Source organism: Lepisma saccharinum, chromosome 5 (genome assembly GCF_977018435.1).
Source record: "Lepisma saccharinum chromosome 5, izLepSacc3.1, whole genome shotgun sequence".
Taxonomy (NCBI): domain Eukaryota; kingdom Metazoa; phylum Arthropoda; class Insecta; order Zygentoma; family Lepismatidae; genus Lepisma; species Lepisma saccharinum.
In genome coordinates, this window is record NC_139233.1 from 56,888,739 (window position 1) to 56,901,497 (window position 12,759).

The following is a 12,759-nucleotide window of genomic DNA, read 5'->3' on the forward strand; positions in this document are numbered from 1 at the left end:
GTTTCTTAAATATCAACTCGAGCTTTCTTGCACCTAGAAGTTTAGTTTATGTATATAGCCTATGTATGTGAGTATGATATGAACCTCACGGCTCATATCCATGTGCCGTTAATTGTTCTGGGTTATTTTATATTAGTTAGTTCATATTATTTGATATTTAATATTTCATATTTCATAATTTTTGATAAATAGAAAGATTATTATTAGACTTATAAAATCCACTAATAATTTCTTTATTGTAACAATAAGTGTAAACGCAGCCTAATGTAATAATCTATATGTTAATTTTCTGACCGAATCTTTAATATTGGATATGTAAATCTGTGTTCTTTCACGGCAGAAAAATGTTTATGATTTAGATTGACATAGATTTCGTTTAGCAACAATGGGAAGATCGAATCTGTTCTTTTAAGTTTAATGTATTCAATAAGGTTCAAGTTGCAACGGGGAATGATTAGAGTTTAGTCCTTATTAACAGAGATGAATCGTTCCCCTTACACAATTTTATTTGGTTTTGCTGCAACGTGGAAATTAGTTCAACTTTGATATTGAATTGTGAATATAGACATTGATGAGTATTTAGTTTTTGGAAATGTCGCAAGTCGCGCTGTGCAAATTACGTAATGCTTAACAAGTGAGCATCGATGGGAAAGGTATATAAGTAAATGCGGAACTTAGTTTGCACGCATTCCATCAGCGTCGGCTCTACGATATAAACATCTAATGACACTTGGGAATAAATATACCTGTATTTCGCCAAGCACAATTTATACTTCGAAATTTATAATGTTATGGGACGACAGGTTAGGATAGGCCGAAATCCTTTGAGGTTAATGACGCCTGCCTATTGGACATGTATTTGTCACTGTTGACCCATATACTCTCATTCTTACGGATAAATGATAGAATTTCAGATCTCCGAACTTTATTTTGGCCTTCTTCAAAATTTATTCAACGTAGACTTATTTGGGCAAGGAAGCAAAACTAGACATGTAATGCAATATGTCTCGTTTTTCAATGAAAATGTCATCATTGGCGTGTATCTTGTTGCAAGCTCTGCCTATTAACGTTTCTCGATCCCAAGTACTCAGTGGAGCCCCGTAGATTCTACTCTGCTTAAAATCCTGCCCGTATTAACATCGACACTCGTGACACATTTTGGTCGCAATACTGTAGGAAGGGGCACGTACGAAAGTTTTTGTCTGCTACTGAATGGTAGGCCGTAAGCTTCGTCTACGGTTGCAAAAACGACAGGGTTCTCTTCCCTGGTACGGCTTCCTCCTAGCGACGCACATACACAAGTAACTATTCCCTACACATATACATATTTGGATTTCCCCGTGGAGACATGCAGCAAATTAGAATTCTGGATTCATCGAATCTAATATTAACGAACAGGGGATTCTGTATTTATTTTAAATTTAAGGATATTCATGGACTGTAAATTGTAACTTGAGTGTAATGTAAGCTTTCGTATGTATTGGAAATAAACCATCTCCTGGATAAAAATGAATGAAAAGAAAGGTCAAAGTAACCTCCCAGAAGATGCAGTTGCCAATCTTAAAATATGAGAAGAGTCGTTCATTTATTTTATGATTCACCAACAACACCCTTAAAGTTCTCAATGCTTTATTCACCAAGCCCGTACCTGAGAGGGGTCAGAGTATCCCATTTAGCCGTCTGAGTTTTAGCCGAGGTGAAATTAGAACATGAGGTATTTGGAAGATTGAGGCAGGCTAGGATTACCATAATTTGCAGCTCTGTGTGTGTGTGTTACTGAAAGGCTATCTATAGTGGAGAGTGAAATAACACACAGTTATAGTTATATGAACATACATATATATATTACGCAGATGAATTGCGTCTTACATAAAGCTAAGGTCAACCCTCATGCGTGAATAAGCGCGCGTAACGGCCATAGTAAGTCTCGCAGGTAGGTAAGACGAGCAGAGCCGCGCTCGCTGTGAAAGAGGTTGAGTTGACAGTAGCGTCGAGACGTTCGTCGCGTCCAGTAAAGCAGCTGCCGTGCGACCGATCAGTGGTTGTGCGTTTTTCTTCGCCTGTGCCTCATTTGTCTACAGTATATTTGGGTATACAAACTTACGTCCGACCGGAAGTCACGTCGTCCTTGGCAATTGGCACTGCCATTGCGTTCGTGACAGTTGGCGATCCCGTCGCCATGCCGTGAGTCCGTGACAAGTAAGTGTGTGTGTGTGTGTGTCCCGGGAAACCCTGGAGCAAGTGAACTAAAACAAGTCTTCTACGCAAGTAGTGACTCGAGAGTGCTGGACCAATGAACGTGCGAGAGGTTAAATGAGTGCATGAAGGGGCAAACGCGACTGCAGCTACACAGATTACTTATACAGAGTGTAATTACCGTTATTTTAGCATCTTACGCACGAAACATATTTCTATTTTTATTTGTTACGTTCAGTGGCTATCATGTCTTCTTCGGTCCAATTGTTGACTCCTATTGATAGACAGACCATCAGATCGACGTCATTATTTTATGCTCAATTATAATAGTATTTGGTGGGCAGGAAAACCAGGTGCTATCTTTGTGCAGTGGAATGCATAAGTATTACCAAGAAAATTTAGCATCACTATGTTTCTCCTCTTTATTTTGACCAGTAAGAGCGACAAGAATTGAAACAAAACGTTCAATAAGATGCTGACAGCACAAGTGAAACCCCAATGCTTGTGCATCCAACTGTACCTTGAGTAGTTTCCCGGCAATCATCGACGATCCACTGCGATTGTCGGGAGGCAAATTTACGAGCTTCGCGCATATTTACCATTTACAAGGGTGACAACTCACCTGCCACAACAGAGAAATAGTGACGGCGATTGGGTCTCAAAACTGAAGGGGGGGGGGGAGAGGATAGTTTACTTTTCCTTGGTAGACAAGGTTTAGCATAGCGCAGGATGAAGTGTGTCAAAAAGTTGGCGAGGATTTGAGAACTCGGTTGTTATACGGATTACAATGTTGCTTTGTTTTTCTTTTAAGGTGGACTTGAGAAAAAGTGAAAAATTAATTCTGGTTTATTGCTGTAAAAACGTATTAAGTTGAATTGTGAGAAGTTGTAATTTTACACAAACAGTTGGCATTATGGACCACAAATAAGTATTGCGCTTGGCAAGAAGTGAAATATACTTCTTTAAATTCGTGCAAAATCGGATTTTATTTTATTTATTTATAAATGAACGAAGAAGGATTTCCCATATCCTGAGTGGCATCTAGTGATCAAGTGCTAAGGATTATCATGTGAATATATTCTTATGATTTGTAAAAGTAGTGTTATTTTTTTATTCAGGAAATAACGTGACGTACCTTTGCTAGAATACACATCAAACTTACATAGCAGAACATTTATGATTATAACGGAATTTTTGACAGTCTATGAACAAAATGTAGTGAAATTTATGAGAAATACTAAAAGACAATGCAAAATACCAAATATGAATGATTGCTAATTTTTTGCGTGCATAATATGTTTCGCATGTACGTGTGATGGTGGAAAATAATTTGATAACAAGAAAATTGCAGATTGTTAGCCAGTCGTGGTATTGCGTACTGTATTACTCCTCCATATACTCGTGAGCAAAATGGTGCTGCTGAACGAGAAAACCGCACTATTGTTGAGGCAGCTCGTTCAATGCTAAATCCTACAAAACTACCAAAGGTTTTATGTGCTGAAGCTTGTAATATTGCAGTGTATATCTTGAATCGTACAGGAAAATCGCCAGTTTATGGTAAGGCACCTTACGAACTCTGGTATAGACGAGAAGTTGGTAAGCTTGAGCATTTACGTAATTTTAGAACACAGTGTTATGTTCATGTGAAAAAGAATTTCCGTTCCAAATTTGACAATAAGGCTATTTTTGGGTTTCTTGTTGGTTATGTTAATGACAAGGATGGTTATCGGGTTTGGATTCCTTCGCAAAGTAAAGTAGTACTAAGTCATGAATTAAAATTCAAGGCTGAAATTACCTGTAAATTGCACCATGAAACTACCATATCAGAAGATGATAAGGAACTTCAAAATTCTAACAAGAACATTAATGTTACTGTGACTGAATGTATGGAAGGAAAGAAGGAAGTACCATTTGACAACAGATCTTCAGAAGAATATACCATATTGACATCCGAAGGAAGTGAAGTTCAACCAGTACACACTGACGAAAGATGAAGTGAACGCAGTAAAACGAAACCAGCTTCGATGGAAGGTGATGAATTTGTATGTATGACTGATGCGAAAAATGACAGTGGTACAGACACAAATTCATATTCCGAAGCTGTTGAATCAAACAATCACAAGAAATGGATGGAAGCTTTGCATGAAGACTTAGATTCATTGAAAGAAAATTAAACTTGAGATCTTGTTGATCGTTCTTCTAATGTTCAAGTACTGAAAAATAGTTGGGTTTTTCGTTTAAGACTTCAAGTGAAGGTTCTCCTTGTTTCAAAGCTAGATTAGTGGTTAAAGGTTTTGTACAGAAACAAGGAATTGACTACAGTGAAACTTTCAGTCCTGTAGCTCGCTGTGATACCATTCGAATGATGTTAGCTTTGGCTGCTTCAAAACAAATGAAATTAAAAGTTTGATGTAAAGACTGCATTTTAAATGGTATACTTGAGGAAAATTTGTATATGGAACAACTAGAAGGATTTGATGATGGAAGTGGGTGTGTTTGTTTTTTAAGACGAAGTTTGTATGGCTTAAAACAAGCTCAACGTTTTTGGAATAAGATATTCATGCAATTTATGAAGAAAACTGGTCTCAAAAACAGTTCAGCTGATCCATGTCTCTTTTATCGAAAACGCAGCGAGAATGTACTGTATGTAGTAGCAATTTATGTTGATGACGGACTGGTTGTTGAAAGCAATGAAAATGAAGTTGAAACTTTCATAAATGATTTGCAACGAGAATTTAAGGTATCCGTAGGATCACTGGAAAAATTCTTGGGAATGAGAATACAATTCAATGAAGATGGCTCGATTACCTTAAACTAGGAGGCTTACACAAAAAAGATTTTGGTACAATTCCAGGTGGCTGAGTCTAATGCTGTGTCAACTCCAGTAGGCCGTGAAGAAGTAGAAAATACTGAAGATGTTACCAGGTGTAACGACCCTGCGTGGTCGCCACATTTAACGACCCTGCGCGGTCGCAATATTATATTTTGTTAAGAAGGTTTGGATAAAGAGTGCATGCTAAAAGTCCCTGCGAAGTGTACACTTTTAGTTTAAATGTGTTAACGGATCCACCTCTACGTTTATTAGCTTCGACCCTGCATGGTCGCTCTATTCTGAAAACGTTAACGGATCCACCTCTACATTTATTAGCTTCGACCCTGCGTGGTCACTGTATTCGGTGAATGTTATCATTTATTGTCATTTATACTGTTCAATTCATTGAAGAGTCCTGCGAGGCTCAATATCAATTGTATTGTCTGAAAGCACACAGTTTTACTTCATATTGACACGTGCAACTAGTGATTTTCCCACTAGTGTTTTCTAAATGTCACTTCTTGGATGTTTCTCAGTACGAAGGTTGCAATATGTAAAAAAATGAGTTAGCAACGCGTACTTGTCGTTAAAATTTTCACCACCAATGCGCCGCCCCCGCGAGTATAAAGCCAGCGCAGCGAGGCCCGGAGTTCAGTTGGCTCCCTGAAGTCAGCAAACTTCCAGGGTTAATCGGCCTCCCAGCCTGAAGACTAGAAGCCATTCCAGAAGGAAGGAAGGAGGAAGCGGAAGAAGAGCCTAGCAGCAACCTACCTACCTTGTCCGATCGCTTCGGCTGATAGGTGCTTAGGTTCTACCTGCCCGGCTAGTCTGGGAGTACACGTGTGCTAACAGACATTCCTTTATTAAGATTATAATAAACATATATAAATATATATAAAGCTGGTATAACCTTTCTTTACACCCAGCAAGCCCTGAGATAATTCTGAGTCCATGTTCTACGGCTGACAAGAAGTTAGCACATATGGGTAGACTTTTGCCGTCCACCTAATTGTAGGGTTTAGTGTGTTGAACGCAGGCCGCGCCTGTACTCCAGTGCTGTGTTGTTGTGAGCACGGGTGAACGTTCCACAGGAAGGTTCCGTATCGTGAAGCAGAAGGATGCCTTACTTATTTAGCTGCTGCAACTTGTCCTGATATTGCATTCGCAGTTAATAAGGCAGCAAGAGTACTGGAAAAGCCTTCTTCTTGGGATTGGAGCAATGTGAAGCGTATTTTCAGATATTTGAAAGGAACACTGGATTTTAGCATAACATACAAAAAAGGAAATTCACAACTGAAGGTCTTCAGTGATGCTGATTTCGCCGCTGACAAGAGGACAAGACGCTCAACAACAGGTATTGTTGCTACATTTGCTGGTGGAGCAGTTTCTTGGACAAGTCAATTGCAGAAGGTGGTGGCACTTTCTACAACTGAAGCTGAAATAGTTGCTGCAAGCGAAGGAGCAAAATAATTGGTGTGGTTGAAGCAACTTTTGTTAGAACTGTCACATCTTTTCGAGTTGGATCCTTCACCAATGCCAGTGCAGTGAAGTAGGCTAAAAATCCAGAATATCATAAAAGGTCAAAACACGTAGATGTCAGACATTTTTATGTAAGGGAAAGGGTGCTAAATTGTGACATTAAGCTAGAGCATATCAGTGGAAAAAAAAACAGTTAGCGCAGGGACTGCAGTTGAAACCTACTTTCAGTTTCAGTTTCAGTTCGGCTCGGAATGAAACATTGCGGTTCACTTTCAGTTCTCGAACTGAAACTGGAATGAAACCGGAGTATATATGTCCGAACCAGAACTGGAATGATCTGATGTTTTACATCCAGTTCGGCACGGAATGAAACCATTCGGTTCATTTTCATTTCTCGAACTGAACTGGAATGGAAACGGAATATATATGTCCGAACCGTAACTGGAATGATCTGAGGTTATAGTTTCAGTTCGGCCCAGAATGAAACCTTTCGGTTCACTTTCAGTTCTCGAACTGAAACTGGAATGAAACCAGAATATATCTACCCGAACTGTAAATGGATGGTCTGAACTTTCACTTCCAGTTTGGCCCGGAATGAAAGTTTTCAGTTTTCAACATACTTGTTCACACATAAACACATGTGCAGATGTAACAAACAAGTTCTTATGGGTTGGCAACCATGGCAGGTTCCAGCTTTGTTGTTATTTGTTTTTTTACAATAGAGGATAAGGAAACTCTTGTTCTTTTTTAATTTCTGAAAGTAGCGTATGACATCACAGTACAGTAACCAAATTGTAGTTAAACAAATACATTTATGAAAGTAACGTATGTCATCACAGTACAGCAACCAAACTGTAGTTAATAAAACAGATACAATTCTATGTGAGCTGTGGCTAGCTTCATAAGTGTGTCCATTTTCGCGCAAAACTACATCAATAAGATTAATACACATTAGATTTTCCTATGGCAGCAAATTTTCCAATTCATGGAAAATGGCATTTACTCTTTTGTATTACTCTTTTGTATGTAATTACATAATTTTGTTTGGTTTTCTGAATTCCTGAAAATAGAAAATTAAAATAAAATAGTGTATGAACTGTTAATTTATGAAAAACGCAATAAGCATCTATCCTCGATGGATATTTTCACACCTACAATAACCATGGATTAAAGAAAAATCACTTAAAAATATGCTTCACAAACTTTGGTTGATTGTAAATGATACATGTCATAATTTTGTAGTACGAGTTCCTCCTCCTCGTATGTAACCTCGTATTTGCACTTTAACAGCTATTATTTAAATTTTGAATAAAAAAGGAAATTAGGTCATACATAAATCTTACAATGTTAATCTATTAAATGTCTTTCCAAACGAGAATTATGAAAAACGACAGCAAACATGTGAGCATTAAAAACAATGACTATTGACCTTCCTCCTCGACGAACTCGTAAACACTACTGGAGCTAATAGAGGAACTGAAAGAATTTTCATCTTGGTTTAAGGTTGGCAAGTGCTGATCAGAACGCTTTTGGAATAAAGCATTCGTCCGCAAGACCATGAGATCATCAAGTGCTGGAGAGGAAAGGTTGTACCTCAAATCTGACATTACAAACTTCACACTTGAGAACAACCGCTCCACGCTTACCTGGGTGGCAGGTGCAGCCAAAACCACCGGTGTGGGGAAAAATGCGTCCGGGAAAAGTGCGCTCTCGCAATAGAAGTGGGAAAATGCGCCCTCTCAAGAGTAACCACAATGAAAAGTGGGGAAAATGCGCATTGCACTTGCCTTCCCCAGTTACCCATTGAAAGAAAATGTATTGTGGTTAAGCCGACAGTGTGTCGATCAAACTTCTTTCGTGACCGCAGAACCAATGACCACCACTCTTGGACAATGCCGATATGAGAATTGTTTCTTGAATTGCGCTGCAGCTGTGGTGAAAAACACGATTCCAATGTGGATTTGATTAATATCTTGTATGAACAGGGTTATTTATAGTACCTGGATTTAAACAGTTTGATGGCATGGCAGTCGGGTAGGCGGCCACGTGATTGGTTGGGAACGGGAATGCAATGCGATGTAAGGCACTGTTGGAAAATACATACTTCCTGTTCCCTTCCTACATGTGGTGACGCAATAGAAACTGGACCGGACGGACGTAGTGACTAGTGAGTCACCTACTGACTATTTGAATCAACAATGTTATTTTTTTATGTTGTAACAATATTACATTTATTTTGTTATAATTGAAATCTGGGCTATAAAATATGAAAAATGACACCAAACACGACCAAGATATACGAATTACAAACATATTGCCACTCAGAAGTAATAACTACGTATCCATATTATTATGTAGCGTATTGGAAGCAATGAGTTCGTGTTTGGTGTCATTTTTCACACTTATTTCATACAATGTTTAGGTATATAAAATATTGAGAATTCAGGGGGTACACAGAAATATTCAATTATGTCAAGGGGGACTCTCAGGCAAAAAAAAATGAGAAACACTGCCTTAATGGCATTTCGGATCTTATCTATTTCCAAATATTCGGATCTGGCAGCCCCCAAAATACCAAATTGTTCACTACGAAGTTTTATTCCGAAACAAAACTTAAACTGAAAGGCCACGGAGGGTTATGGTGCACCAGAATGTAGCGAAACATTTCAGTTCAGGTTCGAGTGCGAACTATAAGTCGAACTGGAGCATGTTTCAGTTCGAGTTCAAATTCGGTTCGCAATCCCTGGTTAGCTGACATGCTAACAAAACAATTAGAACGTGTTCGCTTTAATATGTTGAGAAAGGCAATTGGTGTATGTATGTAACTGATTATTTTTTTTGTGTTGATTTTGTCAATGCAGTGTTTGAAGGAAGTGTTAAGAATAATAGAAACACTGCATTCTATGATGTGTATTTGTTTGGTGCTGCCAACTGGTGGCTGAGTGTAGATTTTATCACTGTTGGTGAGTAGTATGTGTGGTAAATCACGGAGTATTCTGTGTTAGCAGTCTCGACTGCATGGACGTTGATTTTTCCTCGTTCGTTTCTTTTTCTGTCTGTAATATTCGTGTACGCTAAACACAATATACGGTAGTGCTTGAAATTGATACTTTGACTATTTCTTCAAATAACATTAACATTTCCGAACCATGGTATGAGAAGCAGGGTATAGCCTGAATAGTGAATAGAAAAATAGAAAGTAAATTCATCTTTGCTTCCAAGTAATTAAAGAAACATTTGAAACTTATACAAATGTATGGTAAGAAAATATTTGTTGTGATTTAAAGAGTGAAATTTCACATTTTTTAATAATTCCTCTAACAACTCATGGTAGCAAGTGCGACATTCCCTTTGACAAATGATTACCACGTCACGGCAACTGCCCAAATATCTACTAGTTGTAGGCTATATATGTCACTCCTATGCAAATGACAGCGTTGATGAAGTACTATAATTAACCGAGGTTTATTGAAAACTTATCACTATTATCATACACAGCACTTCAGCGATCCTTTCAAATTGTAACTTCAATATCACCGAGTCTCCGCGTATCTCCCATTCCTTAAAAGCCACCTGTTGCTCAAGGATACTAAGACGACAATAGACCTGTCTGCTTGCTAGCTTGTCGATTCAACGTCTTTGAGAAGCTTCTGGAATCCGGAAATAGGCGCAGCTTCTGGTGCTGGAATCCTAGACAACTCCATTGTCTGCACGACAAAGGTTTTTCTCTTATGTTAGATTAGTTTTTGGTTCTGATTCATATTATTGTTAGAGCCGCCGTTATTGCTGAGCATTGTCCTTTCAGTCTACTTTTGCAAAATTGGAAAGTATTGTTTTTAAACCGGTTAAAAAAAATCATATTTATATTAACTTGGAAATGCAACAGTACGACTTCGATTAAACTTGCGTCATTTTAAAAATTAATATTTCTTCTTTCCGCTCTATTTAAAATACATTTGCTTCCAAGAAAGTCCAATGACGATGAACTCAAAAATAACAGCAATAACAACAGAAAATGAATCAAACGTAATGGCAGAAATAAAACAAGGCGAAATACAAGGATGAGAAACGGAGACTAAATTTAATTGGAGATCATCGAACAGTAGACGCTAACTGCTGCGTTACCAACCACGGTAACATTGTTTCCTCCTTCCCTTATTTTATTATTTTAGTATTTTATTACCGGGATGTAAGTATAGGGTGAAGGAAAGGTACTAGCGAGAGGTTGTGTAAATAGGCTCAGACCTTATATAAGTTCGGAGTGACGCCTCCGTCCTCCAGGTACATACCTGCGCTCTTTCTTCCACGATGTTGACTCACTCAAACCAAATACAAAACTGATCTCGAAATTTCCTTCCGATCTTCTTAGATCGGTTCGGTTGCTTCGCTATACAAATTCCAATACCTGTCGATTCAGATCCATTTGTCAGGCTGGTACTTTTCCACGGACGAGGCAAGTAATGGAATTTGTAAGGTCTGCATTCCAAACCGACGAGAACATCCTGTCTCCGTAATGTTTCGTTTTCAAGTACACCTTCTAATTTTTACCTACAAGTCAACAATATAATAACTCATGTTGGTTGGATTTTATACAAAACAACAATTTAATCCATAACTCAGAATATTACAACGTAGCTAACTCCGTGCTTGACAACCAATCATCAAAACAAGTGAACATCTATATTATTACATTACAGATGCTTCACAATCTATGTACTGCACTAACTATGCATGAAAACTACCCAGTCTTAGGTTCTCTTTTATGCTCCACAAGTTGCATTGAGTGAATAATGAATATTTACAACACATTCCCAAATAAGTATCCTTTCTGCAACATTAGTCTGTGTATTCAGGTCTGACATTTAAGTAAGGAGATATATTTTCTGTTGTTCAAACTTTGATGCCATCTATGAAGTAACCATATTCATTGCACAGTGCGTTCCATAATATCGTCTGATTATTCATCGTGAACTTCTTCTAGGCATGGTAAAATATATACCACCATATCGTGAATTAAGTGCTAAAATGTTGTTAGATTATCACCATGGAGCAGCAAGGTATCTTGGAAACTGCTCGCAGGAATAAAATTTTCTTGAATTCCATTGTTACTGAAGATGAAACAGCATTTTCGCTAGAATCATACTACGAAATGACGAAGTGCAGAGTGGAAGTCGCTAAATTTATCAAAAAGGAAAGACACCACAGTTCCAAAAGTTAAAGGCGTTTTTCAGGTCTTTCTGTTTGTGATTGTTTCCTTTGGAGGTACCTCAAGGGGAAAGTGTTCATCAATAAACTGCTATGCATCAGAAAATTACAGCAATACCTTAGGAAGACATGGTGTGATGCGCTATGCAAACCTTCGAAATATATTTTTATTTAATGTGCTACAATTGCCTCCATCACATTTGTTTATAAGCCGTCAGGTTTCTCTGCGTAATGCCAATAAGAATCTGATGGATCATTAACTCTCCATATTTGGGCATTTGGGAAAGTATGAAGATTGATTCATTGAATTGGTGTTTTAAGTCCACTTTGTGCACAGTAAGGTTAATCGGTACTGATTGATTGATTGATTGATTTGGTGTTTTAAGTCCACTTTATGCACAGTAAGGCTAATCGGGACTGGACCTAAAGCGGGATCCGAAACATTATGTGCCTCCAGTAAATATGAAGAGAACAAATATAAAATGAAATAGTTAGATTTCATTGCTGTTTCTATTGGTTAGGTGCAAGTAAAGAAAGAAAAAAAAAATGCTCAGCTGTTTTTACTTTTATGCAGTTACCAGCAATAAAAATGATACACCCGGATCCTGAAATATTCGCTTTCCAACATGGGGTTATGCACGTTATCCATCGAAAATTTGATAGTCAAGTTCGCTAATCGCAGTAGGGTTAGTACACGTCCTCTTTTTCTCGTATACGTCCTACATTTCAGCCATATGTCCGGCGTCCTGGAGGAATATGAAAAAAGTCATAAATGTCCTAATTTTCGAGCGTCACATAATTTGAATTAAGAAAACAGGTGTGGACTGCACTCACAAAATAAATAGTGATTTTTTTTATTCAGACATTGCAAAAAATAAAGAAAGAAAGAAAAAGGTTGTGTTGTGCTAGAGAAAAGGCTGAACCTATTTATCAACAAAGTTTTGGGGCCACATTCTACTGATCTCACTGTTCAATGCTCGAACGGAATTTCTTGCTTTTGGGAATGATACTGGTGATCCCTCAAGGTGTATCGCACTCTTATTCACAACAAAATTAGTGAACTAAAA